General features: G+C 43.5%; 1 protein-coding gene across 6 annotated transcripts in view; it reads left to right on the top strand.

Moving 5' to 3' along the window:
• The window catches only part of KCNJ15 (potassium inwardly rectifying channel subfamily J member 15), a 63,551-nt gene that overhangs the window by 5,341 nt on the left and 31,983 nt on the right, over nt 1–26,227 (top strand). For 3 of the 6 annotated variants that reach the window (XM_061167313.1, XM_061167311.1, XM_061167309.1), the window contains exon 1: nt 17,260–17,496. The exons of 2 other annotated variants lie outside the window; for them this stretch is intronic. The gene's annotated coding sequence lies outside the window, so the exon portion shown is untranslated. Of the gene's footprint in view, nt 1–17,259; nt 17,497–24,587; nt 24,657–26,227 lie in introns of those variants that run through there. One more of the 6 variants, XM_061167315.1, reaches the window with a different exon arrangement.

The following is a 26,227-nucleotide window of genomic DNA, read 5'->3' as shown; positions in this document are numbered from 1 at the left end:
GAGCACAAGTTAAAGAAAATATATGAACAAGTTAAAGAAAAAAAAGGAGCCCCTGGCTCCTTTGTCAAGAGTTGTCTAAAAACTAAGGAATGTCTTCTTCCTATTTTCAAAAGTCCAAAGGAATGGAACAAATGGAAGGAATCTATGTATAAACGAAAAGTGAGCTATGTCACTTGCAGACATACACTTGCAACTGACACAGGCAGTGTGGGTGTGTATTTAGCCATGGTGGCTCAGATGGTAAAGAATCTGCCTGCAATGTGGGAAACCTAGATTCATCCCCTGGGTCGAGAAGATCCCCTGGAGAAAGGAACCCACTCCAGTATTTTTGCCTGGAGAATTCCATGGAGAGAGGATCCTGGTGGGCTACAGTCCATGGGGTCACAAAGAATCAGACATGACTGGGCAACTAACACTTAATAATGAAACTGATGGTGAGATATAGAGGTAATATTCAAGTGCCAACAGTGTCACAATGCAATGGGGCTTTACTTTCAACATTTTGTCTTGCTTAGTAAATTTCAAATCTATAATTAGATTAAGTGTTTAAAAATTGCCTTCTAAACAGTGCTGCCATAGTGACATTAGTCTTAGCATCCCTCTTTAACAAAAGAGGTGATATAATGTCCTGTGACTCAATTCTTGTTGACATGGGCGGCATGCTAATCTGACCAAGAAACACTCAGGGTTCCAGCTCTTGAATTCACAGCCACTTTGACTCCTACTGCCTCGGGGAGATGAAGGGAGTGAAGGCTCCTCTCCGATGCCTTCGTGACTCAGTCTCTGGGAACTTGAGAAAGATCCCTCAGAAGCTGGCTGTCTATTTCTTGTCTTAGGAGTCTAGGGGCAGGAAAATTCCCTAGCCAGAAGGCTGGAGAGAGCATCCCAAAACACAATCAACAACAGTAAGGCAGCAGCTCTCCTCGTAAGCTCCCAGTCAGTCAGTCAGTTCAGTCTCTCAGTCGTGTCCACCTCTTTACGACCCCATGAACCGCAGCCTTCCTGTCCATCACCAACTCCCGGAGTCCACCCAAACCCATGCCCATTGTGTTGGTGATGCCATCCAACCATCTCATCCTCTGTCGTCCCCTTCTCCTCCTGCCCTCAATCTATCCCAGCATCAGGGTCTTGTCAAATGAGTCAGCTCTTCACATCAGGTGGCCAATCTATTGGAGTTTCAGCTTCAACATCAGTCCTTCCAATGAATATTCAGGACTGATTTTCTTTAGAACTGACTGGTTGGATCTCCTTGTAGTCCAAGGGACTCTCAAGAGTCTTCTCCAACACCACAGTTCAAAAGCATCAATTCTTCATTGCTCAGCTTTCTTTATAGTCCAACTCTCACATCCATACATGACCACTGGAAAAACCATAGCCTTGACTAGACAGACCTTTATTGGCAAGGTAATGTCTTTGCTTTTTAATGTGCTGTCTAGGTTGGTCATAACTTTTCTTCCAAGGAGTAAGCATCTTTTAATTTCATGGCTGCAGTCACCATCTGCAGTGATTTTGGAGCTCCCAAAAATAAAGTCTCTCACTTTTTCCACTGTTTCCCCACTTACTTGCCATGTAGTGATGGGACCAGATGCCATGATCTTAGTTTTCTGAATGTTGAGCTTTAAGCCAACTTTTTCACTCTCTTCTTTCACTTTCATCAAGAGAGTCTTTAGTTCTTCTTCACTTTCTGCCATAAGGATGGTGTCATCTGCTTGTCTGAGGTTACTGATATTTCTTATGGCAATCTTGATTCCAGCTTGTGCTTCTTCCAGCCCAGCGTTTCTCATGATGTACTCTGCATATAAGTTAAATAAGCAGGGTGACAATATTCAGCCTTGACGTACTCCTTTTCCTATTTGAAACCAGTTTGTTGTCCCATGTCCAGTTATAACTGTTGCTTCCTAACCTGCACACAGGTTTCTCAAGAGGCAGGTCAGGTGGTCTGGTATTCCCATCTCTTTCAGAATTTTCCACCATTTGTTGTGATCCATGCAGTCAAAGGCTTTAGTGGAGTCATTGAAGCAGAAGTAGATGTTTTTCTGGAATTCCCTTGTTTTTTCTATGATCCAATGGATGTTGGCAATTTGACCCCTGGTTCCTCTGCCTTTACTAAAATCAACTTGAACATCTGGAAGTTCATGGTTCAAGTATTGCTGAAGCCTGACTTGGAGAATTTTGAGCATTACTTTACTAGCATGTAAGATGAGTGCAATTGTGCCGTAGTTTGAGAATTCTTTGGGATTGCCTTTCTTTGGAATTGGAATGAAAACTGACCTCTTCGAGTCCCGTGGCCACTGCTGAGTTTTCCAAATTTGCTGGCATATTGAGTGCAGCGCTTTCACAGCATCATCTTTCAGGATTTGAAATAGCTCAACTGGAATTCCATCACCTCCACTAGCTTTGTTTGTAGTGATACTTCCTAAGGCCCACTTGACTTCACATTCCAGGATGTCTGTCCCTAGGTGAGTGATCATACCATCATAATTAACTGGGTCATGAAGATCTTTTTTGTATAGTTCTTCTGTGTATTCTTGCCACCTCTTCTAAATATCTGCTGATTCTGTTAGGTCCCTACCATTTCTGTCCTTTATTGAGCCCATCTTTGCATGAAATGTTCCCTTGGTATCTCTAATTTTCTTGAAGAGATCTCTAGTCTTTCCCATTCTATTGTTTTCCTCTATTTCTTTGCATTGATCACTGAAAAAGACTTTCTTATCTCTCCTTGCTATTCTTTGGAACTCTGCATTCAGATGGGAATATCTTTCCTTTTCTCCTTTGTTTTTCACTTCTTTTCTTTTCACAGCTATTTGTAAGGTCTCCTCAAACAACCATTTTGCTTTTTTGCATTCCTTTTTCCTGGGGATGGTCTTGACCCCTGTCTCCTGTACAATGTCATGAACCTCTGTCCGTAGTTCATCAGGCACTCTGTCTACCAGATCTAGTCCCTTAAATCTATTTGCCACTTCCACTGTATAATCATATAATCATAAGGGATTTGATTTAGGTCATACCTGAATGGTCTAGTGGTTTCCCCCACTTTCTTCAATCCAAGTCTGAATTTGGCAATAAGGAGTTCATGATCTGAGCCACAGTTGGCTACTGGTCTTGTTTTTGCTGACTGTATAGAGCTTCTCCACCTTGGCTGCAAAGAATATAATCAATCTGATTTCGGTATTGACCATCTGATGATGTTTATGTGTAGAGTCTTCTCTTGTGTTGTTGGAAGAGGGTGTTTGCTATGACCAGTGCGTTCTCTTGGCAAAACTCTTAGCCTTTGCCCTGCTTCATTCAGTACTCTGAGGCCAAATTTGTCTGTTACTCCAGGTGTTTCCTGACTTCCTACTTTTGCATTCCAGTCCCCTATAATGAAAAGGATATCTTTTTTTGGGTGTTAGTTGTAAAAGGTAAGCTCTACTGGTCAGCAAAGGGTCCTGGGGAGAGTTCTGTGTGCTCCTTGCCCTGTAGGAAATAAGAAGGTCTATACTCAGATTGGGCTTCCCTGGTGGCTCAGTCAGTAAGTAATCCACCTGAAATGTGGGAGACCTGGGTTTGATTCTTGGGTTGAGAAGAAGTGCTGGGGGAGGGCGTGGCAACCCACTCCAGTATTCTTTCCTGGAGAATGGACAGAGGAGCCTGGCAGGCTACAGTCCATGGGGTCACAAAGAGTTGGACACGTCTGAGCGACTAAGCACATACTCTGATAAGGGAGAGGCTCCTGACTCCGGTATTCTGGTCTAGCAAATTCCATGGACTGTATAGTCCATGGGGTCGCAAGGAGTAGGACAAGACTGAGCAACTTTCACTTTCATTCTTTCTGATAAGTTTGGGAAATCCATCATAGTCTATAAAGTTCGCTCTTGGAATGTCCCAGTTACCATTATCATAATAAAAAGTCTAAGAAGTCTGGCAGCAAAGACATCCTTTTACTTTGAATCCCAAGATATTTAACCATTCTGGACTACAAAGCTGCCTGCCACCTCCTCCCACCTCCTTGCAACTCTTATTAAGTTCTCTGACTAATATTTCGCATGACCCCATCAAGGACACTTCTGCAGACTCTGATTGGTGTGGGGTGGAAAGGTTCCACGTGCTCCAAGAAAAAAACATGTTATGACTTTCATACTCCACTTGGCTGTGAGTTGTACTTTGGGGATGTGCAGGTGACTGGCCAGCCTTTGGGATTTCAAAGTGGCCTCAAGGAGTCAGCCACAAAAAAAACGGATTTCCTTTTTGCTTCTTTGAAATGAAGTGTTAGTCATTCAGTCATGCCCAACTCTTTGTGACCCCATAGACTGTAGGCTCTTCTGTTCATGGAATTCTCCAAAGAATATTGGAGTGGATTGCCCTTCCTTCCTCCAGGGGATCTTCCCAACCCAGGGATCGAACCCTGGTCTCCTATACTGCAGGCAGTTTCTTTACCCCTGGGCAACTCATTCCCAAATGGGTTAGGATGAGTTTGCAGAGATACATCCACACACCCTCACACAAATGAATATGAATTAAAAGTAGATGGAAAAGAAAAATAAGGGTAAGTCTCAAAGAAGTAGTTTGATGAAATCATTTACTTAAATGAGTTTTCATCTATTTTTAGAAACCACAAACTAAATGTACACAGACCCACAGTCACAGAATCTTGTTTGTGCTTCAGAATTAAATGTATGTTTTAAAATATGTTTCATGTTTGACCCTGGAAGTCAATTAGGCTCTCCCTGAATCTAGTTTTACTCACACCACGTTTTATAATTCTTTTGAAAGAATTATAATGACAATTATAATTAAAAGAATTATAGTTAACAATATAATTCTGCCTATTGAGATCTCTTTCTTCTTTCCTGTTGCTCATTAGGGCTATGATTTAACTGCCCATAGGTGAGTTTATAAGCTTTCTTCATCCAGAATGTAGCTGACAGATCCCACTTCGCCCCACTTTACAATGGTCTGTCTATTTGTCTCTCTCCCCTACCAGGCGGTAAGCTCAACATCAGTGGAAATTTTACCTTATTCCTTCTCTGTGCTCCCAGAGCTGAGTCTAAGTAATTCCTCGGGCAATGCTTTTGAATCAACATGCATTGACATGAAGGCATGATTTCTGCTGTAATTACACCTTCAGTTGAACCATGATTTACATCCACCCCATCCTGCAAACATAGAGGACAGAACCCCGTACCTGAGGTGTTTTGAAAATACATTTCTCTGAAAACTCCTGATTAGAGTATTTTCTCCCTTAATGACATTTGCAAAGTGATAGATTGGCTGTTAGAGTTGCTTAACGGGGGCCATTAAAGAGGAAAACGTATTTGTATGAGTGAGAAGGAACAGGCCGCCAGTAGCTGTTGCAGCAGTGGGGTGAACCCATGGATCGGAAATAGGAAACATGCACGCAGTGTATTTTGGAAAGAAGAAAATTGAAATAAAGCAGAAAAAATAAATATGGAGCCAGCGGTGCTCTGTGTGGGCTGAAAGTTTGATCCTGGGGAAGAGAATAATGGAAAGGAAGGAGAGAAAGAATTTACTGCGATCTTAGTAGGAAAGAAAGGGTGATTTGATCCATGGCGAGACCCATCCAGGAGACAGGGAATTCACATCATTTCAGGCTCCCTCAAATGCTATGTTTAGATACGGTCTGTGTTAGCATACCTGTGGCAATGAGGGTATTTGGCTCGCAATGTGTTTTGAATTTTAAGATGAAGAGAATTTCCTAAGATTTGCCCATTTTAAAGATGAAATATTATAGGACTAAAATTGAGAAGAGCCACTTTTCTGTGATTACAATCTAATGCGTATCATTCCGACTGGGAGTAGTGGATGCCTGTACATGGTGTTTCAGAGTCCGCGCGAGGGTATGGGTAGTTAAACCTATGTTTTGTAACTGTGGGTATTAACTTGTCTAAAGTCCAATATCCTGGGGATGCTCTCTTAACTAGCCCTTTGGCACAGCACTTTGCTTTGGTTTCAATATCTGAAGAAATGATCCGTGACCTCCCAGCGCTGTGGTGGGTCGAAATATACATTTAATGAGTTTCTTCACCAACGCCCATCTGGATTTTGGTTGGTTAGGCTCTGACACTCAGTTCTCTCCACCTTGTACACATGTGCTGGCAACTCGCTCTGCAGGAGGCTGGGTGACGGTGTCTCTGATGATACAGGAGGAGGAGACTGTCTTTGATCTCGAGGAATCTGCATTCCGCTGCCGAGAGGCCACGTGGATGGGGATGGCGGGGGGAAATAGTAAAAAACTGATAATAACATTCATACTTAAAACAACTGTGGTGCCAGGCAGAATGTGATGAGCGATAAGTGAGGCCTTAACAAACGGCTGAGAGGGCTGAGGTGAGTCCAAGAAGGAAAGACTAGGTCCATTCGGGGAGCTGTGAAATGCCTTGGGCATTGGAGAGAAACCTGGAGAATGAATAGGACTTTAATGTCAGGATGGGGAGGAGCAGCCTTCAGAGGTCAGGAGCATGGCAGACACAGGGGTGCACCCGAAGGGAAGGGTGGAGAGGCCCAAAGTGGGCAGAGGGGTTGAGTCTGTCAATGGGGAGGGGGGAGCTGGAGAGATGACCAGAGTCCAGGTGATACTGATGATGGAAGACACTTCTGAGCACTCACCAAAGGCTGAGTCAGTCTAGGTGCCTCTTAGTTCTCATAACTACCGGCTCTCCAGTAAGCTTTCTTATTCATCTTGTTTGAGAAATAGGTCTGTAGGGTTAAAGCTATGGTTTTTCTAGTAGGCAAGTACAGATGTGAGAGTTGGACTGTAAAGAAGGCCGAGCGCCAAAGAGTTGATGCTTTCAAACTGTGGGGCTGGAGAAGACTCTTGAGAGTCCCTTGGACTGTAAGGAGATCAAACCAGTCAATCCTACAGGAAATCAATGCTGAATATTCATTGGAAGGACTGATGCTGAAGTTCCAATCTTTTGGCCACCTGATGTGAAGAGCTGACTCATTGGAAGAGACCCTGATACTGGGAAAGATTGAGAATTGGAAGAAAAGGAGATGACAGAGGATGAGCCGACTGTGGCTCAGATCATGAATTCCTTATTGTCAAAATCAGACTTAAATTGAAGAAAGTAAGGAAAACCACTAGACCATTCAGGTATGACCTAAATCAAATCCCTACCATTGTACTGTGGAAATGACAAATAGATTCAAGGGATTAGATCTGAAGAACTATGGAAGGAGGTTCATGACATTGTACATGGCATCAAGACCATCCCCAAGAAAAAGAAATGCCAAAAGGCAGAACGGTTGTCTGAAGAGGCCTTACAGATAGCTGAGAAAAGAAGAGAAGCGAAAGGCAAAGGACAAAATGAAAGGTACACCCATTCGAATGCAGTGTTCCAATGAATAGCAAGGAGACATAAGAAAGCCTTTCTGAGGGATGGGATGGGGAGGGAGGTGGGAGGGAGAGTCAGGACGGGGAACACATGTACACCCATGGCTGATTCATGTCAATGTATGGCAAAAACCACCACAATGTTGTAAAGTAATTAGCCTCCAATTAAAATTTAAAAGAAAGAAAGAAAGAAAGCCTTACTCAGTGATCAATGCAAAGAAATAGAGGAAAACAATAGAATGGGAAAGACTAGAGATCTCTTCAAGAAAACTAGAGATACCAAGGGAACATTTCTTGCAAAGATGAGCTCAATAAAGGACAGAAATGGTAGGGACCTAACAGAATCAGCAGATATTAAGAAGAGGTGCCAAGAATACACAGAAGAACTATACAAAAAAGATCTTCACAACCCAGATAATCATGATGGTGTGATCACTCACTTAGAGCCAGACATCCTAGAGTGTGAAGTCAAGTGGGCCTTAGGAAGCATCACTATGATAAACAAAGCTAGTGGATGTGATGGAATTCCAGTTGAGCTATTTCAAATCTTAAAAGATGATGCTGTGAAAGTGCTGCACTCAATATGCCAGCAAATTTGGAATACTCAGCAGTGGCTACAGGACTGGAAAAGGTCAGTTTTCATTCCAATTCCCAAGAAAGGCAATGCAAAGAATGCTCAAACTACTGCACAGTTGCACTCATCTCACACACTAGCAAAGTAATGCTCAAAATTCTCCAAGCCAGGCTTCAACAGTATGTGAACCATGAATTTCTAGATGTTCAAGCTGAATTTAGAAAAAGCAGAGGAACCAGAGATCAAAATGCCAACATCCTCTGGATCATCAAAAAAGAGAGAGTTCCACAAAAACATCTACTTCTGCTTTATTGATTATGCCAAAGCCTTTGACTGTGTGGATCACAACAAATGGTGGAAAATTCTTCAAGAGATGGGAAGACCAGACCACCTGAACTGCCTCCTCCAAAATCTGTATACAGATCAAGAAGCAAAAATTAGAACTGGACATGGAACAACAGACTGGTTCCAGATCGGGAAAGGAGTATGTCAAGGCTACACATTGTAACCCTGCTTATTTAACTTATATGCAGAGTACATCATGAGAAACGCTGGGCTGGAAGAAGCACAAGCTGGAATCAAGATTGCCATAAGAAATATCAATAACCTCAGACAAGCAGATGACACCACCCTTATGGCAGAAAGCAAAGAAGAACTAAAGAGCCTCTTGATGAAAGTGAAAGAGGAGAGTGAAAAAGTTGGCTTAAAGCTCAACATTCAGAAAGCTAAGATCATGGCATCTGGTCTCATCAGTTCATAGCAAATAGATGGGGAAACAATGGAAACAGTGACAGATTTTATTTTGGGGGGATCCAAAATCACTGCAGATGGTGACTTCAGCCATGAAATTAAAAGATGCTTACTCCTTGGAAGAAAAGTTATGACCAACCTAGACAGCACATTAAAAAGCAAAGACATTACCTTGCCAACAAAGGTCCATCTAGTCAAGGCTATGGTTTTTCCAGTAGTCATGTATGGATCTGAGAGTTGGACTATAAAGAAAGCTGAGTGCTGAAGAGTTGGTACTTTTGAACTATGGTGTTGGAGAAGACTCTTGAGAGAGTCCCTTGGACAGCAAGGAGATCCAACCAGTCTATCCTAAAGGAATTCAGTCTTGAATGTTCATGGGGAGGACTGATGCTGAAGCTGAAACTCCAATACTTTGGCCACCTGATCTGAAGAATTGATTCATTGGAAAAGACCCTGATGCTGGGAAAGATCGAAGGTGGGAGGAGAAGGGGATGACAGAGGATGAGATGGCTGGATGGCATCACCAACTCAATGGACATGAGTTTGAGTAAACTCCAGGAGTTGGTGTGGACAGGGAGGCCTGGCATGTTGCGGCCCATGGGGTTGCAAAGAGTCGGACCCAACTTAGCGACTAAACACCAACAAAGCAATGAGGAGTCGCTGGAGGTTTTGCTTGAGATGCACTTAAATACCACCCCATCAGGAAAGTCATCTGACTTGTCAGAAGGGTATTTTGAGAGTCTGGGAGAGGGAATGGGGATCTGGGGCAGAGCAGAGGCAGGAGAGAGGGAAAGGGACACACAGGAGATGCAATACGAAGGTAGACACCTGGGCTGGCCCTAGATTAGGCAGGAGTGAGGGGCTGTCCAGACAGGCGGGTGGGAGAAGGGGACACCATTGTTTGGAACCAAAAATCAGAAGCAGTTTGATATATGGAGAACAACGGGAGTGAAGTTTTGGACTAGTGTGTTCTGAGCAGTTCTCCGATGGAGGTGAACAAGGGGATGTTGGAAACATGGACTGAATCTCAGAGGAGCCACAGGTAAAGAAATGGGACCAGGGATGGTCAAAGAGTAAGACAAAGGATGCTGAGAGAGAATAAAGAGAAATAAAAGAGGATACAAGTAAGTCCTTGGGGGATATGACTGGGGGAGGGAAGGGGAAGAACAAAAGTCCACCAAGCAGAAAGTGAGTGGATAATCAGGGCAGCTGATGGAAGACCATAAAATCTTCTGACCCAGTAGCAACAGGTAGAAAGAACTTTCTGAAGACACTGCTACCAATAGCCCCCTGACCCACATGTCAGAGGACAGAAGAACACGTTTGGAAGCTGAAAGAGAGAAGCTGCAGAGAGTCTGAAGAAAAGATGGGGGAGAAGGGCTGTGTAGCTCCCTCCCAACTCACCCTCCACATAAAAAGTCAGAGGAATTGAAATTATCATTTGACTGGTAAATCAGAGTCTCAGAGGCTTGGAGGATGAGGGAGTGAGTGAGTGAGTGAAAGTCGCTCAGCTGTGTTGGATTCTTTGTAACCCCATGGACTATACAGTCCATGGAATTCTCCAGGCAAGAATACTGGAGTGGGTAGCCTTTCCCTTCTCCTGGGGATCTTCCTAACCCAGGGATCGAACCCAGGCCTCCAGCATTGTAGGCAGATTCTTTACCAGTTGAGCCACAAGGGAAGCCCAAGAATACTGGAGTGGGTAACCTATTCCTTCCCCAGCGATCTTCCAAACCCAGGAATTGAACTGGGGTCTCAAAGAATGCAGATGCATTCTTTACCAACTGAGTTAGGGCTTGGAGGGTGACTACATCTAAATCTGTTAATGGCACAAGTTTCTTTTCCTTTATTTCCCAGTTTAAGTGTGGTTAACCCATTCCCTTTCCTTTTAAAGTCAATCAAGTTATTCCATAATTTAACATACATCATGATTTTAAAGTGTGTTAGTTGGTCAGTCATGTCCGACTCTTTGCTATGCTCCTCCCTCCCGCCAGGCTCCTCTGTCCACAGGATTCTCCAGGCAAGAATACTGGAGTGGGTTGTCACGCCCTTCTCCAGGGGATCCTCCCAACCTAGAAATTGAATTCGGGTCTCTTGCACTGCAGGCAGATTCTTTACCATCTGAGTCTATGCTTAGCTCAGAGGCTGGTTATATGTGTTCCCAAAGGAAGATTCCAGCAACTCAGGGTCCCTGGGAACTGGATGAATACCTCATCTTTGCAAGTTCTGTGATTTAGCTCTCTGAGACACTCTGGATGAAGTACAAGTCCTTTCTTGAACGTGTTTCCAGTAAAAAAGGAAAGATAATGCAGTGTCCAGATTTGCTAATTACGGCCATGATTAAAGCAAGACTTTTCAAGTTGATTTTTTTGTAAGATCGGCAACCTTTCAGGACCTGGCAGATAGCGTTAATGATGCAGAGAGAGCAAGCAAACAAGGCCAGGTCCTTCAGAACAAGTCCTTGCCGCTGGCTTCAAACTTACAGTTTCAAGTTTGTTTTGCTGGGCAGATCTTCTACTTTTTTTCGTGCTATAATAGGATTAAGCAAAACTTGTGTGTGTGTTAGTCACTCCATCGTGTCCAACTCTTTGCAACTTCATGGGCTGTAGCCTGCCAGGTTCCTCTGTCCTTTGAATTTTCCAGGGAAGAGCACTGGAGTGAGTAGTCATTTCCTTCTCCAGGGAATCTTCCTGACTCAGGGATCGAACTTGGGTCTCCTATATTGCAGGCAGATTCTTTACCATCTGAGCCATCAGGGAAACCCCAGGCAAAACTTAAGCAACACCTAAAATGCTCCTTTATAGTAGTTTTGAAAAATATGTGAGTAGAGTTCTTAAAAAAATCAAAGTCCTAATTTGTTTAGAAAACAATCAAGTGAGTAATCTTTTGGAAACTTCGAGATAAGAGAATATGAATATCTGATAACTGTTCTTTTTTTTCAACTTTTTGTTGAGTTATAGCTGATAACTATATTGAACAGTAAAAGCATAAACATGAAGATGTAAAAGAGGACCTCAAAATCATAAAATGTGGGGGAGGGGAGTGAGAAAAATGTAGATTTTTTTTTTTCCCCCAGAGTGTGTTTGAGAAGAGTTCTTGAAGCCCTAGAGAAAAAATGATGAGAGGGAAATGAGAAAAGCCTCAAGGCAAATAAGGGTGGAAACCTGACAAACACAGGGCCATCTGTGAAGAGGGGCAGGTGGTCTCAGGAAGAGATTTTGAACTTGGTACTGACATTCTTGGATGTGAATTTCAGGTGTGCAAACTCCCTTGGGTGAGGTGCCCTGACCGTCAAAGCCTCAGTGTATATAATGCGGCTATGGGAAGCAATCAACAGAGGCTGGTCCCTTCTCCCCCCATTCCTGGTTCCCGCCCTCCTCTACTCATCCATTACCATCACTCCCCACCCCAAAGGCAACACAAGGTTTTTCTTTAAGGCAGCTGGTGAAAAAATACATAAATAAAAGTTAGACTTGAAAGTGGAATCCCTGCATTGGAGTTTTCACTTCTGCTCTGTGTCATCCTCTGAAAGTTAACTAACCTCTTAGTTTCTTATTGGTAAACTGGGAGAAATTCCGACTCACAAGAAGAAAACAGGAGAGCCAGATGAGCTGGTTTTTGTAAAAATGTGGGGAAACCACGTCTGGTTCTATGAATTAGTAGGGAACTGGCATTCTCAAAATGACCCCCTGTTCCTCCCTGAGGACCTAATTCCCTTTTTACACAATTATGCTTTTGAAAAACTTGCTTTATAAAGAAACTCACAATTCCACAGTCTAGGTTACCCCCTGTACAAAATCTGCAGGCAGCTTTTTAATTTTTTTTAATTTTTAAAAGGGATTATACCCCTGTAATGACTCAAACTTTGATGGAGAAGAGTTATTTATGGCAACACTCGTTTACTGTGCTTCCCTTTAGAAATGACTGTAGTTCTCAATGCAAAGTGAATCAGAAATTACTCTTGTAACTTTTTTGGAGGCCCTTCTTTCTTTTCTTTTAAAAATACATAGAGGCATTCAAAAGCTAACTTTCTCCTAGGTTTTACAAGCAGAGGAGAGTGACAGAGAGAAAGTCTATGAACGTGGCATACCATTGAACTATGCTCTGGAATTTGGGTGGGTCTAGGAAAAAGTACAGACTTCAGTGGAAAACATGTATGGGTGTGGGTGAAACCTCTGTAAACTATAAATTGACTACATACTGCATAGGCTGAAATGGAAAGAAACCGCAAGGCTCCCAAAATCCGAAAAGAGACAGAGTGAATTGGCACGAGAGTAATACCAGGTGCCTTGGGAGTTGGGGATGTTCGCAATTAGCAGCAGTCTTTACTGGCTCCATGGGACCTGGTAGTCAAAAGCATCCACGATGGTGTCCGGCAGTGACCTGTTCCAGGACCTGCTTATCAGGTTCTCCAACTCCTGACTTCACGCCCCCATTTTGGTGCTTCTAGATTCATACCACCTTGTTGCCTTTGTCTGCAGGGTCTCTTCCCCAAAAACTCTCGTTTCTTTCCTTTTTTGATCAGAATTTCATTATCCATCCTTCAAGACTCTACAAGGCCTGTTAGGCTCAGGTTTTCCCTTCCCCCTCGAGCCTGACCACTGCATGCTTCCTAAATTTCATTTTCTTGAGGCTGAGTCAAACCAAGAATGTGTTTCTGCCACTTAAGAACTAATCACATGTTGATGTCCTGATGCGGACATTTGTTAGGTGCTGTTCCTGCCTCTTTCCCCATCAGATTGCCAGCCCCTGGACCGTGGAGGTCACGTCACACTTGACTGAGTGACAGCCAGCTGACTACCCTCTGCAGAGTCCCATTTTTCACCTTGAGTTGGGCACATTCAGCTCACTGTTTGCCATCCCAGTCTGAGGCCAGGTGACTTTATCATCTCTCTTTTGTAAAAGAAGGAAGCTGAAAATTAAGGAGACTAAGCCCCTTGTTCAAAGTCACCAGCCCAACCACTTTTCATAAGGCATCTCACTTCCTCGCCAAGGTGACCCTGTTAGGTTGACACTGACTCCGGCTTTCAGTAATTTGCCCTTCCCCGCCACTGTTGTAACCAGAAGACCTGAGATTTGAACCCAGGTCTGTGTGTGGCTCCGAGCCTACACATTTACACTTGATCATGTGGCTTCCCTGTCACAGAATGCTCAAGACAAATAGGGTATGAAATAATAATAAATGGATACGCAATGAATGATCAATCTCATTTTGTCAAAACTAAGGGACTATGACAAAACCCTGAAATGTGACCAGAGAAGTAGTATTCCCTCACCCTCTCTCCACCTTTCCTTATATAAAGTTATAAATACATATATAGAGAGAGTGTATATGTAGAGTGTATGTATATATATGCGTGTGTGTATAAAAAAAAAAATATATATATATAGAAGGCAAAGGAGAAAGGGCTGGCAGAAGATGAGATGGTTGGATGAAGTCACCAACTCAATGGACACGAACTTGAGCAAACTCCAGGAGACAGTGGAGGACAGAGGAGCCTGTCGTGCTGCAGTCCATGGGGTTGCAAAGAGTCAGACATGACTTTGTGACTGAACAATAATATGAACATATATAAAAATAAAATTAAAAAATATAAATACTAAAGGTATATATATTATTTTCTCGATACCTTTTTTTTCATTTATTTATATTAGTTGGAGGCTAATTACTTTACAATATTGTAGTGGTTTTTGCCATATATTGATATGAATCAGCCATGGATTTACATGTGTTCCCCATCCTGAAACCCCCTCCCACCTCCCTCCGCTCCTGATACCTTTTTTAGAGCAGCTGTAGGTTTACTACAGAATTGAGAGGGAAGTTCAGAGGTTTCTCGTTCACCACCTTCTCCCACACAAGCACAGACTTCCACATAATCAACATCATGCACCAGATGGTAGATCTTTTTTTTTTTTAACCAAGGATGAACATACACTGATCCACCCTAACCATCCCAAATCCATAGATGGTCATAGGGCTCACCCTTGGGTTAGGACACACGTGTAATGGTGTGTATCCATCATTATAATATCATGTAGAGTGTTTTCCAGAGAAGGGAAAGGCTACCCACTCCAGTATGCTTGTCTGGGAAATCCCACCGACAGAGGAGCCTGGTGGGCTACAGTCCATGGGTTGCAAAGAGTCAGACATGACTTAGCAACTAAACCACCACTACCAGAGTATTTTCACTGCCCTAAAAATCCTTCATACTTCTCTATTCATTCTTCCCTTCCCTAATTTCTGGCAACTACTGATCTTTTTCTGTTTCCATAATTTTTCCTGTTTCAGAATGTCATGCAGTTGGAATCATTCAGTAAGCAGCCTTTACAGACTGGCTTCTTACACTTAGTACTATATACACTGAAGTCTTCTTCGTGTCTTTGCATGGCTTGATAGCTCATTCTCCCTGTATATTTATGAGAGGATCAAGACAATACTTGACTCTTCTCTTTAAAGTAACAGGCTAAAAGAATTTATAAACATGTTAATGTTTAAGAGAGTGACTATTTTATCACCTGAGTCACCTACGCTTCCATACCTGCCCCGTGCCTCATAAAGAATTTCAAATATACCAGATATGTTTCTAGTACAATTTCTTGAATAGCCGAAGATGTTTCTGAGTTGCAGCATGGCTCTCATCTCATGGAGCCAAGTTCCCAGCGGCCCCAGGAAACAGCAGAAGCAGCAGGTGTCTTAGCTGCAAGAACTTCCATCTTTCTAAATCTTCTCAGTGCAAAACTGAGCAGGACATCTTCCCAGACGAGTGTTCTTATAAAACTATTGTGCCTGCTTAAATAAGCTCATGTTTGGAGTTCAGGCTCTCTTTGCTTTATCTTGAAAATTCACTTCATGGAAAGTTAAAGCTTCAGGGGTATCAGAGAAATCAGTGTGAACCCCTGTCCTATTACAGATGAGGAAACCAAAGCCTGGGGGGCCATGCAACTTACCTGGGGTTTTGCAGCACGTAGTGGAGCTGCTGAAGCCTGAGACCTGTCACCAGGGATCCTCTTAGCCCAGGAGGAACCCAAAAGGAAAAGGTGAACCTGAACTCAGAGGGATGCCAAATAACAGAACTGTCTTATAATTTGGAAACAGAGGAGAGGAGTGAATGGAAAGAATCAAAAAATCAGTTAAACATTTGCAGTTTTCTGTAAAAAGATAGAGGAGTCCTACTTTTCCTAAACTGTTGACATTTGTCAACATGTCCTTCTCTGAACTCTCATTCCGAACAGAAGTCCTATAGACATTTTTTTTGGCATTGTTCAGTTGCTAAGCTGTGTCCAACTCCTTGCAACCCCATGGACTGCAGCATAACAGGCTTCCCTGTCCTTCACCATCTACTGGATTTTTCTCAAACTCAAGTCCATTGAGTCGGTGATGCCATCCAACCATCTCATCCTCTGTTGTCTCCTTTTCCTCCTGCCTTCAATCTTTTCCAGCATCAGGGTCTTTTCCAATGAGTCAGTTCTTTGCATCAGGTGGCCGGAGTATTGGAGCTTCAGCTTCAGCATCAGTCCTTCCAATGAATATTCAGGGTTGATTTCCTTTAGGATTGTCTGGTTTGATCTCCTTGCAGTCCAAGGGACTCTCAAAATTCTTCTCCTACACCACAGTTCGAAAGCATCAATTCTTTGGCGCTCAGCATTCTTAATGGTCCAACTCTCACATCCATATGTGACTACTGGAAAAACCACAGCTTTGACTATAAGACATGTTAGTCTCTTTTCTAATCAGGAAGTGGTGAGCCTGTGTGCCGTGGCCCTGGCTGCTATGGCCCGGTCATTGTTACCATGTGCAGATTGTCCACATCCTGTCCTGAGGTCACTGTGGGAATGGACTGTGCAGGGAAGAAACATCTATAGACATGAACTGGGAGGTCCCAGTAAAGAAGGTGCACAAGATCCAGCCAAAATCATGGGAAATTTCTAGCACATTATCATTTGTTTGAAATATTTATCCACCACAAGCGTCTGTGTAGTTACCTGACATTTTAAAAACCGACCGCAAGACCTGTGGCTTAGTGCCAGGATCAGACCCAGGAGGGAAAGTATGAAGCCCTAGGACAGCTCTGAGAGCTGCTAAAATGTGAGGTTTTCCCAAGTAATTTCCCAAGGTCCCAAAACCCTCCGGATATAAATCAAGAGAGAGCAAGAACTCCTGGTGTCCCCTGGCACCTCTGATGAATAAGATAACCCTGTGCTGCCTCCCAGGCCTTGGTGCTAGTGCTGTTCGGCAGTTATTTTTGTCAAATAGGGCTTCCCTGGTGGCTCAGATGGTTAAGAATCCACCGGCAATGTGAGAGACCCAGGTTCAACCCCCGAGTCAGGAAGATCCCCTGGAGAAGGGAACGGCTACCCACTCCAGTGGTCTTATCTGAAAATTTTCATGGACAGATGAGCCTGGTGGGCTACAGTTCATGGGATTGCAAAGAGTAGGATATGACTGAGTGACTCACACTTTCAGTATTTCAGCTTAAAAAAAAATCTGGGGCTGTATCAGATACAATTATCTTATGACGCAAGGGGACAGTATTTTATGCATACAAACCAAGCCTTGTGCTAGATGCATTCCTGGCCCAAGGGCTCTGTCCTTGGAGGTGGGCAGGGGCTGCTGGGGTGGGGACAGAGGCCCCTGCTTCACGTCCAGGTTCTGCCTCCAGGGTGAAGGGCACTTGCGGTCCACACCCTGGGCTTTGACGTGAGCACAAAGCCTAGAGGTGTGGATCACAAACCAGCCTCCCAGCACCTCACGCTTCCTCTCTGCAGAGCCAGGCTTCTTCATCACTTCCCCAGATGGCTGGGATCTTCAGCTGAGCTGAGACCAGAACCTAGATGCCAGGTAAGACCCCAGAGCCTTCCCACTGATCACCAGGGTAGTAGAAAAGGAAGGGAAAATAAAACACCCTCAAAGGACCAGGGGATTTCTGGAAGATCCAACCAGAGTGATGGACCTCAGGCACGATTTTTTTCCCTTACTCTCTTTAACTTGTATATATCTTACTGATTTGAAGAAAACTTTCACTTTGGAAACTTCCAGTGCTTAAAAATGAATAAGCACTATTGTACGTGCTTGCTCAGTAGCTTCAGTTGTGTCTGACTCCTTTGAAACCCCAAGGACTGTAGCCCGCCAGACTCCTCTGTCCTTGGGATCTTCCAGGCAAGAATAGTGGAGTGGGTTGCCATGCTCTCCTCCAGGGGATCTTCCTGATTCACCGATTGAACCTGTGTCTCCTGCATTGTGGGCAGATTCTTTACCCATTGAGAAACCTGGGAAGCCCAAGTGATACTCTGTGACGCTGTAAATAAAATATTCATTTTGTCAGAAAAGCTAGCAATTAAGACTACTACCCTATATTGTAAAACTGAAATCTCAATTTATTTGCATAAACAAAGATTTTGGTATATAAAACTAAAATACAGTTGTCAGGCCAAAGCCTCCTTTCAACAGTACTTCACTGAACATGCTTCCATAAAGAACAATTAGCTATTAATCCAGATTAAATTTATAAGTAAGTAATTTGGATTAATAATTGTTCTTTATGGAAAAATTAGTTTGAGTTTTGACCCTTAAAGTTGAATTTTGACCCTTAAAGACCTTGATTTCAGTGACAAGATGTATAAAAATGCAACTGTTTGAAAAAGCACAGATACTTAGGCTTATTTCTTTCAAGATCATGTATATTATTATTTGCAAGTCACATCACGTGAGATTTTTTTAAATATTAAAAGATAGTAGTTCACTAGCACCCTAGTGATCACATTTTAAGTTTTCAGAATCCACTCAACGTCTCAGTTCAGTTCAGTCTCTCAGTCGTGTCTGACTCTGCGACCCCATGGACTGCAGCATGCCAGGCCTCCCTGTCCATCACCAACTCCTGGAGTTTACTCAAACTCATGTCCATTGAGTCGGTGATGCCACTCAACCATCTCATCCTCTGTCGTCCCCTTCTCCCACCTTCAATCTTCCCAGCATCAGGGTCTTTTCAAGTGAGTCAGTTCTTTGCATCAGGTGGCCAAAGTATTGGAGTTTCAGCTTCAGCATCAGTCCTTCCAATGAATATTCAGGGTTGATTTCTTTTAGGATGAACTGGTTGGATCTCCTTGCAGTCCAAGGGACTCTCTCAAGAGTCTTCTGCAACACCACAGTTCAAAAGCATCAACTCTTTGGCACTTAGCTTTCTTTATAGTCCAACTCTCACATCCATGCATGACTCCTGGAAAAACCATAACTTTGATTAGACAGTCCTTTGTTGGGAAAGTAATGTCTCTGTGTTTTAATATGCTGTCTAGGTTGGTCATAACTTTTCTTCCAAGGAGCAAGTGTCTTTTAATTTCATGGCTGCAGTCACCATCTGCAGTTATTTTGGAGCCCCCCAAAATAAAGTCCATTACTGTTTTCATTGTTTTCCCATCTATTTGCCATGAAGTGATGGGACTAGATGCCATGATCTTAGTTTTCTGAATGTTGAGTTTTTAGTCAACTTTTCACTCTCCTCTTTCACTTTCATCATTAAAGATTATTAAAGATTTGTCTTTAATATTGATTATTTTTATTTATTATTAAAGATTAGAGATTTTCTCAAGGTCTGGCTAACTCTTATTCATAAATTTTGAGAGGGATTAAAAAGGTCCTACACATGGCACTGGGAACTATATTCATCATTTGGTGATAAAACACAGTGGAAGAGTATGGAAAAGAGTGTGTGTGTGTGTGTGTGTGTGTGTGTGTGTGTACATATATATGTTAATATATATGTATACACACATGAATAATTTTGCTATACAGCAAAAATTAACACAATCTTGTAAATCAACTATACTTCAATTAAATAGATCTTTAAAATAAGATCCTACAGATATTACTGTAAATTAATCTTAGTTCTGAGAGACAAATCATATTTGCATCACTTTATCTAGTATTCCTACCTATAATCACCCTAATATTTGAAAAGATCCTTCTCTCTCGCTCTCTCTCAATACCTTTTGACCAATATTTCTCTCTTTTCTCCCATCACTCACAAAGCAATTTCCCAGGTTTGCAAATATTAGAACTCATTCATTTCTAATCATTTGCTAGTCAGTCCTATCAATGTCCTTTAAAAAACCTACCAATTACACTGTTCAACTACCCATGACACTCGAGATTTCTCCCACCACTCCTGAGTTGTGTATTTTCACAGATCAACTTATCTTAAAGCCAAGATGGCCTGAAGGGTTTTGTGTGCCCAGACCTAACCGAGTCCTGTTTGCTCAGCCGCCGCATTTCCGAACACTAACAGTTAAACATCAGATGTAGACGTTAAGGGAGGGAATCAACTCAGAGCTTCACATGTGCTCTCAGGATCAGCACTGACCGTGCTGGGAGAGAACTCTGAGGTCATTTCGTCCGAACCTCTCATTTTACAGATGAGGAAAACAGGACTAATTGATAGCTAGCAATACCAAATTACAGCTCTCCTAAAACTCGATAGCAGAGTTCGTAGGCTTCTTAATGTGCTCAATTACTATCTGGATTCCATAAGCTGATGAGTCTGCTCTGACCTTGAGCATTTCCATTCTGCGGGTTTCCAATGTTTATGTTTCTAACGTGGTTTATTTGTCATCCCGAGTCCCAGGCACCACTGGAGATCTTTCCAATACCTAACTCAGAGCACCCCACCTCTTCCCATACCTCAGCCAACACCTCCAGGCTGCAAAGTCGTCACAAGTGTTATGGAAGATGCCAGCCTCATGCTTGGGCAGCTTCTAGGGCCTTTGCGGCTGGTTGAACATCTTTCTTCAGTCCTTATCACTCCCCCTGTGCTTCTCAGGAGGCAGCCCAGGTCTGTTCAACATTTTTCAGCCTTGTCCCTCCTACACCAAAGAACTGAAGCATCAGTGCTTGGACTAAGGGTTTAATTCCCCAAATTTCATTCTCCACTGCTCAAAAAATTCTTATAACTTTCTCATCTTTTTTCTTCTTCTCTACACCTGGACTAGAAGCTTCATGGAACAAGCATCTTGTCTGTACTCTGTATCCCCAGCATCTAGGTGAGTCCGGAAAATAATAAGGGCTCTTGACATGTACATGTGTAATGAATGTAACCTTTCCCCTTCCTTCCTCTCTTAGGGAAGCAGGTAGTCTTCCCCTCCAGTCTAAGACCTAACCCCCGAGGAGCATCAGTGCCTCCTTGTTCACTTTGAAATCTCTGACCTCTGGATCACGTCTTCATTCTTGAAATTGTGCCTCCTTAGTCATCCCCTCTGATGAGTTTCCAGAACTGTCCCACCAGCTGGTGCTCTTCCTCCAGATGCTTTGCTAGAAAGTTCTCCCTGTCTTCAGTACAGGCAGTCCCCAAGAGTCTAAGCTCAGCTGCTTTCTTGTATTGGTTTCTTTTGCAGAGCTCATTGACTCACAGGTGGTCAATGTCTATATCTTATACAGTAATCTCCAAGTCTCCATTGCCAGCCCCCAATTTCTAGGGATGGACTCCTCAAAGCAAACGTGCTCAGAGCCAACCTCGTCATGTTGCCTCCAACACCCTCTGCTTCTCAGGCAGGGCTACCTCTTTATCCAGAGGCCAAACTCAAGTCATCTCAGCTCTTGGTCCCCACCTCCACTTCACATCTAATAGAGGTGTGAGGTTTACCTGCTGGCGAGCATAGGTGGTGATACCTCCAGATTCGTGCATTGCTTAATGAATTCAACAGCCTCCTAAATAATCTCTTTATAGCTATTCTCTCCTTTTCAATCTATTTAGCTAGATGTGCCTGGCTTCTTTTTGCCTGTTGAAAGGCCAAATTTTTCAGTTTGATCTCCATGGCCTTTTAAAATCTGTGGCCCGTATAGCTTTCAATCTGCCTGCATACTACCTTTCTATAGGTGCTAGAGTGATTCTCAACTATGGTCACACATTAGGAGCAAATGAGGAGCTTGGAAAAAGTACCCAAATTGCAGCTCCTACTCACATCTCCCCACCCACCCCCCACCTCCCTGAAATAGTCTGATTCAACTGACCTATGGTGGAGCCCAATATTTTAGTGCCTTTTACAATTTCCCATGTGTTTCTTACATGCAGTGATAGTTGATAGTCAGGATATACCTTTTGATCCAATCCAGTGAGGGCAATTAAGAAAGTACTTTACTACAACCCCGTATTTTGCCTGGGAAATTCTCCTTGAAGGTAATTCTCTTTGCTCTATTCTTCCTACAGAAAATGCATAAAGACTTCTGTGATTCTTCTCATTGGAGTCCATCCTTTTCCTGGAAATATTTAGTACATTTCCTGGAAGATTCTGTGTCAGATAAGGCCAAAATGTAGTGTTAGAATAAGACAAGATCTCTGTCTTTTCACAGCTTCCCATCTTCTGGGATGAAGGAAACAAGAAACATATAAAACAGCAAGTATCATAAATTTCACGATAGAAGTATGGAGGTGTCCGTGAGATAGTGTTTAGGCATAAAGGCCTCTAACAATTTATGTGCAATAAATGTTGCATGATCCTTGCCCTCAAATGTACACTGATGACATACACATAAATTGCTATTGTTGTTCAGTCATGAAGCTGTGTCTCTTTGTGACTCTTTGGCTTGTTGCATGCCAGGCTCCCCTGTCCTGCACTGTCTCCTGGAGTTGGCTCAAATTCATGTCCATTGTGTTGGTGATGCTCTCTAACCATCTCATCCTCTGTGGCCCCCTTCTCCTTTTGCCTTCAGTCTTTCCCAGCATGAAGGTCTTTTCCAATGAGTCTACTCTTTGCATCAGGTGACCAAATTATTGGAGCTTCAGCATCAGTGCTTCCATCAAATATTCAGGGTTGATTTCCTCTAGGATTGATTTATTTCTTTGTAATCCAAAGATGTATTTGAGATGTATTTCAAAGACCACCTTTTTTCTTAAAATAGTGTAAATGTCTGCTGAATCAATGAATGGGTGAGTGAGTGAGTGAATTAATAATATGTTAGTGATTAGGAGTCATTGGGAAATACTGGCAGCTTCAAGAAAAACAGTGCCATAGTTCAGAGCCTGCCCAGGGTGGAGGGTGTCCCACAGGAGTTCAAAGACTCACGTCATCATTTTCAGTCCTAAGCTATGTGTGGGTTTAGCAATTTTCCTCAACCATTCATTCCATGCTGCTGCTGCTTCTGCTGCTGCTAGGTCGCTTCAGTCATGTCTGACTCTCTGTGACCCCATAGACGGCAGCCCACCAGGCTCCCTCGTCCCTGGGATTCTCCAGGCAAGAACACTGGAGTGGGTTGCCATTTCCTTCTCCAATGCATGGAAGTGAAAAGTGAAAGTGAAGTTGCTCAGTCATGTCTAGCTTTTAGCGACCCCATGGACTGCAGCCTACCAGGCTCCTCTGTCCATGGGATTTTCCAGGCAAGAGTACTGGAGTGGGTTGCCATTGCCTTCTCTGATTCATTCCATAGTCTATTTTAAATGGTAATAAGAATAGCATAGTAGAAACTAGGTCCATTCTCTTATGACTAGAATGTGGTAATGATCTGTCCTAAACAATACTTAACCTCTTTGAATTTAATAAGCAAATCCTAGAGATCAAATGTGATGATTTGATGGCTAATGGGAAGAACTGGGGTGGAGGTGGGTGGAAGAAACACCTGCCCAGCCTATAGGTCCGTGAGAATTCCTCCTTCCCTTTTGACCTTGCTACGGTCTTCAAGTTAAGTCCTTGGGTCTCTTAAAGATGTTGTTGAGAAAGTTGCTAAAAATGGACACCAAACAAAGGACTTCCTTGGCTGTCCAGTGTTTAAGACTCTGTGATTCCAGTGCAAGGGCTGTGGGTTCAATCCCTGGTCAGAGAGCTAAGATCCCACATGTCATGCAGTGTGACAATAAAAAGTGTCCAAATAAAAAGAAATAGCCACCGAATGAATGAAATCAAATCAGTCAGTTCAGTTGCTCAGTTGTGTCTGACTCTGCGACCCCATGGACTGCAGCATGCCAGGCTTCCCTGTCCATCGCCAACTCCTGAAGCTTGCTCAAAATCATGTCCACCAAGTTGGTGATGCCATCCAGCCACCCCATCCTCTGCTGTCCCCTCCTTCTCCTGCCTTCAATCTTTCCCAACATCAGGGTCTTTTCCAATGAGTCAGTTCTTCACATCAGGTGGCCAAAGAATTAGAGCTTCAGTGTCAGTCCTTCCAGTGAACACCCAGGACTGATTTCCTTTAGGATGGACTGGTTGGATCTCCTTGCAATTCAAGGGACTCTCAAGAGTCTTCTCCAACACCACAGTTCAAAAGCATTGATTCCTTGGCACTCAGCCTTCTTTACAGTCCAGCTCTCACATCCATACATAACTACAAGAAAAACTCAAAATGAAGACAAATAGGACCCTGCAATAATTTTCAGGCTAATTGGAGGTGGGGTGGGGCACAGAATTAAACAAGTGAGGAACCAGTGCACATGTGAAAGTCATTGTGCTTCTCCAGTGGAAACCTCTAATCCTTCAAGTAATTAATCATACTCTAAGAAGTAAACCATCCTTGGGGAGAAATCCGTATCTGAACATCCATGTACTCTGAGGATGCTAGTGAACTGTAGCATCAAAAGTCATCGACTGAGTGAGCTGAAAGGGTTAGCCCAGCTTCCGGGAGCGTCTGACTCAGATAAAAGGAAATGTTTCTTAATCCAGAGGATTTCAACACTATGGAAACATTTCCCACAAAGTTACAACAATGTGCAAATATAAATCACTTCAAAGAAGCCATTTAAAAAACTTGGCCTGGCATGATACATGCGACGAAACTGCTCACATGTTCTGGGCCCTGTCTTTGACATTTATTCATCCTGTAATTTATGGATACACTATTAATCCACTTATTTATTCGTTGACTCATTTATAGAGTCATGAGTATGAGTTATCATTTTTTCTTGGTTTGAGCATCTGCTATATGCCAGGGGCTGTGTTACTGAGGGTAAAACGATTACTGTGGGCCAATCCATGCCTGCCTGTAGAAGGGGAGAAGAAACTCGGAGAGGAAGCCACGATGCTGTGGTGAGTGTATTCATATGACACTTTACAGTGGTAAAGGAGAAGCGGGATCTTAAATGAAGATGTGGTAGGGGAGTTAGCCAAGGGGAAAACCCAAGGGACCAATGAGGGATCTGGTTCTAGGACAGACTTTGCAGGCAGGAGGGACATTGGGAGCCGACGCAGCTGTAAAACGGTGGGGCGGCTTACCGCATGGTTAGAAGGGAAAGTCACTCATCATTGTCAAAGCCCGGACCACAGAGGGAACATCCAGAGATGTGAGCAACATGGTAGCCGGAACATTCAGACACTGGGTAAACAGATTACAGACTTTAACACGTGAGACCGGAAGACCGCCTGAGGACTGGCACAGGGAACTGACTTGGAGAAGTTCTCCTCCTTGCAAGGTTCTGGTTGCGGTTACAGAGGGGCGGGCTCTGAGTGGCAGGCAGCTTGGAGAGGCGGCAGGAGGAGCCATGGGGGTGCTGAAAAGCTGTGAAAGGGCAGGGGAGCAGGAGGGGGAAGCAGGGATCACTCAGGAGATAAAACAGCACACCGTGTGGCCATGGAGGAAGGGGGGCGGGGAGGCAGACGCCAGCATCCGGGGTTGGGGTCTGAGGATGCCCTCACAGAGGTAAACAACACAGGGTGAGGAGCCCTTCCAGGTGAGGTTGCGGCAGGGCGGGGCAATGCGGCTTAGGGAGCATTGACTCTGTAGGTACACCACCATCCGTGTCTTCCAAGGGTAAACATTGGACTGCGCAACAACGGACTGCGGCAAAGTTGTTTTCCCTCCACTTAGCTCATCAATTCAACCGATAGATAGGAACTTATTATTATTTTTTTTTTTTGAGACCCCCAAGCTGCTTTTCCAGAACTGGAAGATTCCAAGCTCCCTTTGTTTCCGTTCATGCACTCACTCATTCATACATTTGCAAACACTAACCTCAGAAAACTAAGATCATGGCATCTGGTCCCATCACTTCATGGCAAATAGATGGGGAAACAGTGGAAACAGTGTCAGACTTTATTTTTTTGAGCTCCAAAATCACTGCAGATGGTGATTGCAGCCATGAAATTAAAAGACGCTTACTGCTTGGAAGGAAAGTTATGACAAACCTAGATAGCATATTAAAAAGCAGAGACATTACTTTGCCAACAAAGGTCCGTCTAGTCAAGGCTATGGTTTTTCCAGTGGTCATGTATGGATGTGAGAGTTGGACTGTGAAGAAAGCTGAACACTGAAGAATTGATGCTTTTGAACTATGGTGTTGGAGAAGACTTTTGAGAGTCCCTTGGACTGCAAGGAGATCCAACCAGTCCATCCTAAAGGAGATCAGTCCTGGGTGTTCACTGGAAGGACTGATGCTGAAGCTGAAACTTCAATACTTTGGCCACCTGATGCAAAGAGCTGACTCATTGGAAAAGACCTTGATGCTGGGAGGGATTGGGGGCAGGAGGAGAAGGGGACGACAGAGGATGAGATGGTTCGATGGCATCACCGACTCAATGGACACGAGTTTGAGTAAACTCCAGGAGTTGGTGATGGACAGGGAGGCCTGGCGTGCTGCGATTCATGGGGTCACAAAGGGTCA

This window comes from Dama dama, chromosome 19 (assembly GCF_033118175.1).
Source record: "Dama dama isolate Ldn47 chromosome 19, ASM3311817v1, whole genome shotgun sequence".
Lineage (NCBI taxonomy): Eukaryota > Metazoa > Chordata > Mammalia > Artiodactyla > Cervidae > Dama > Dama dama.
Note: the sequence above shows the minus strand (reverse complement) of the source record. Positions and strands in the feature narration are given on the sequence as shown.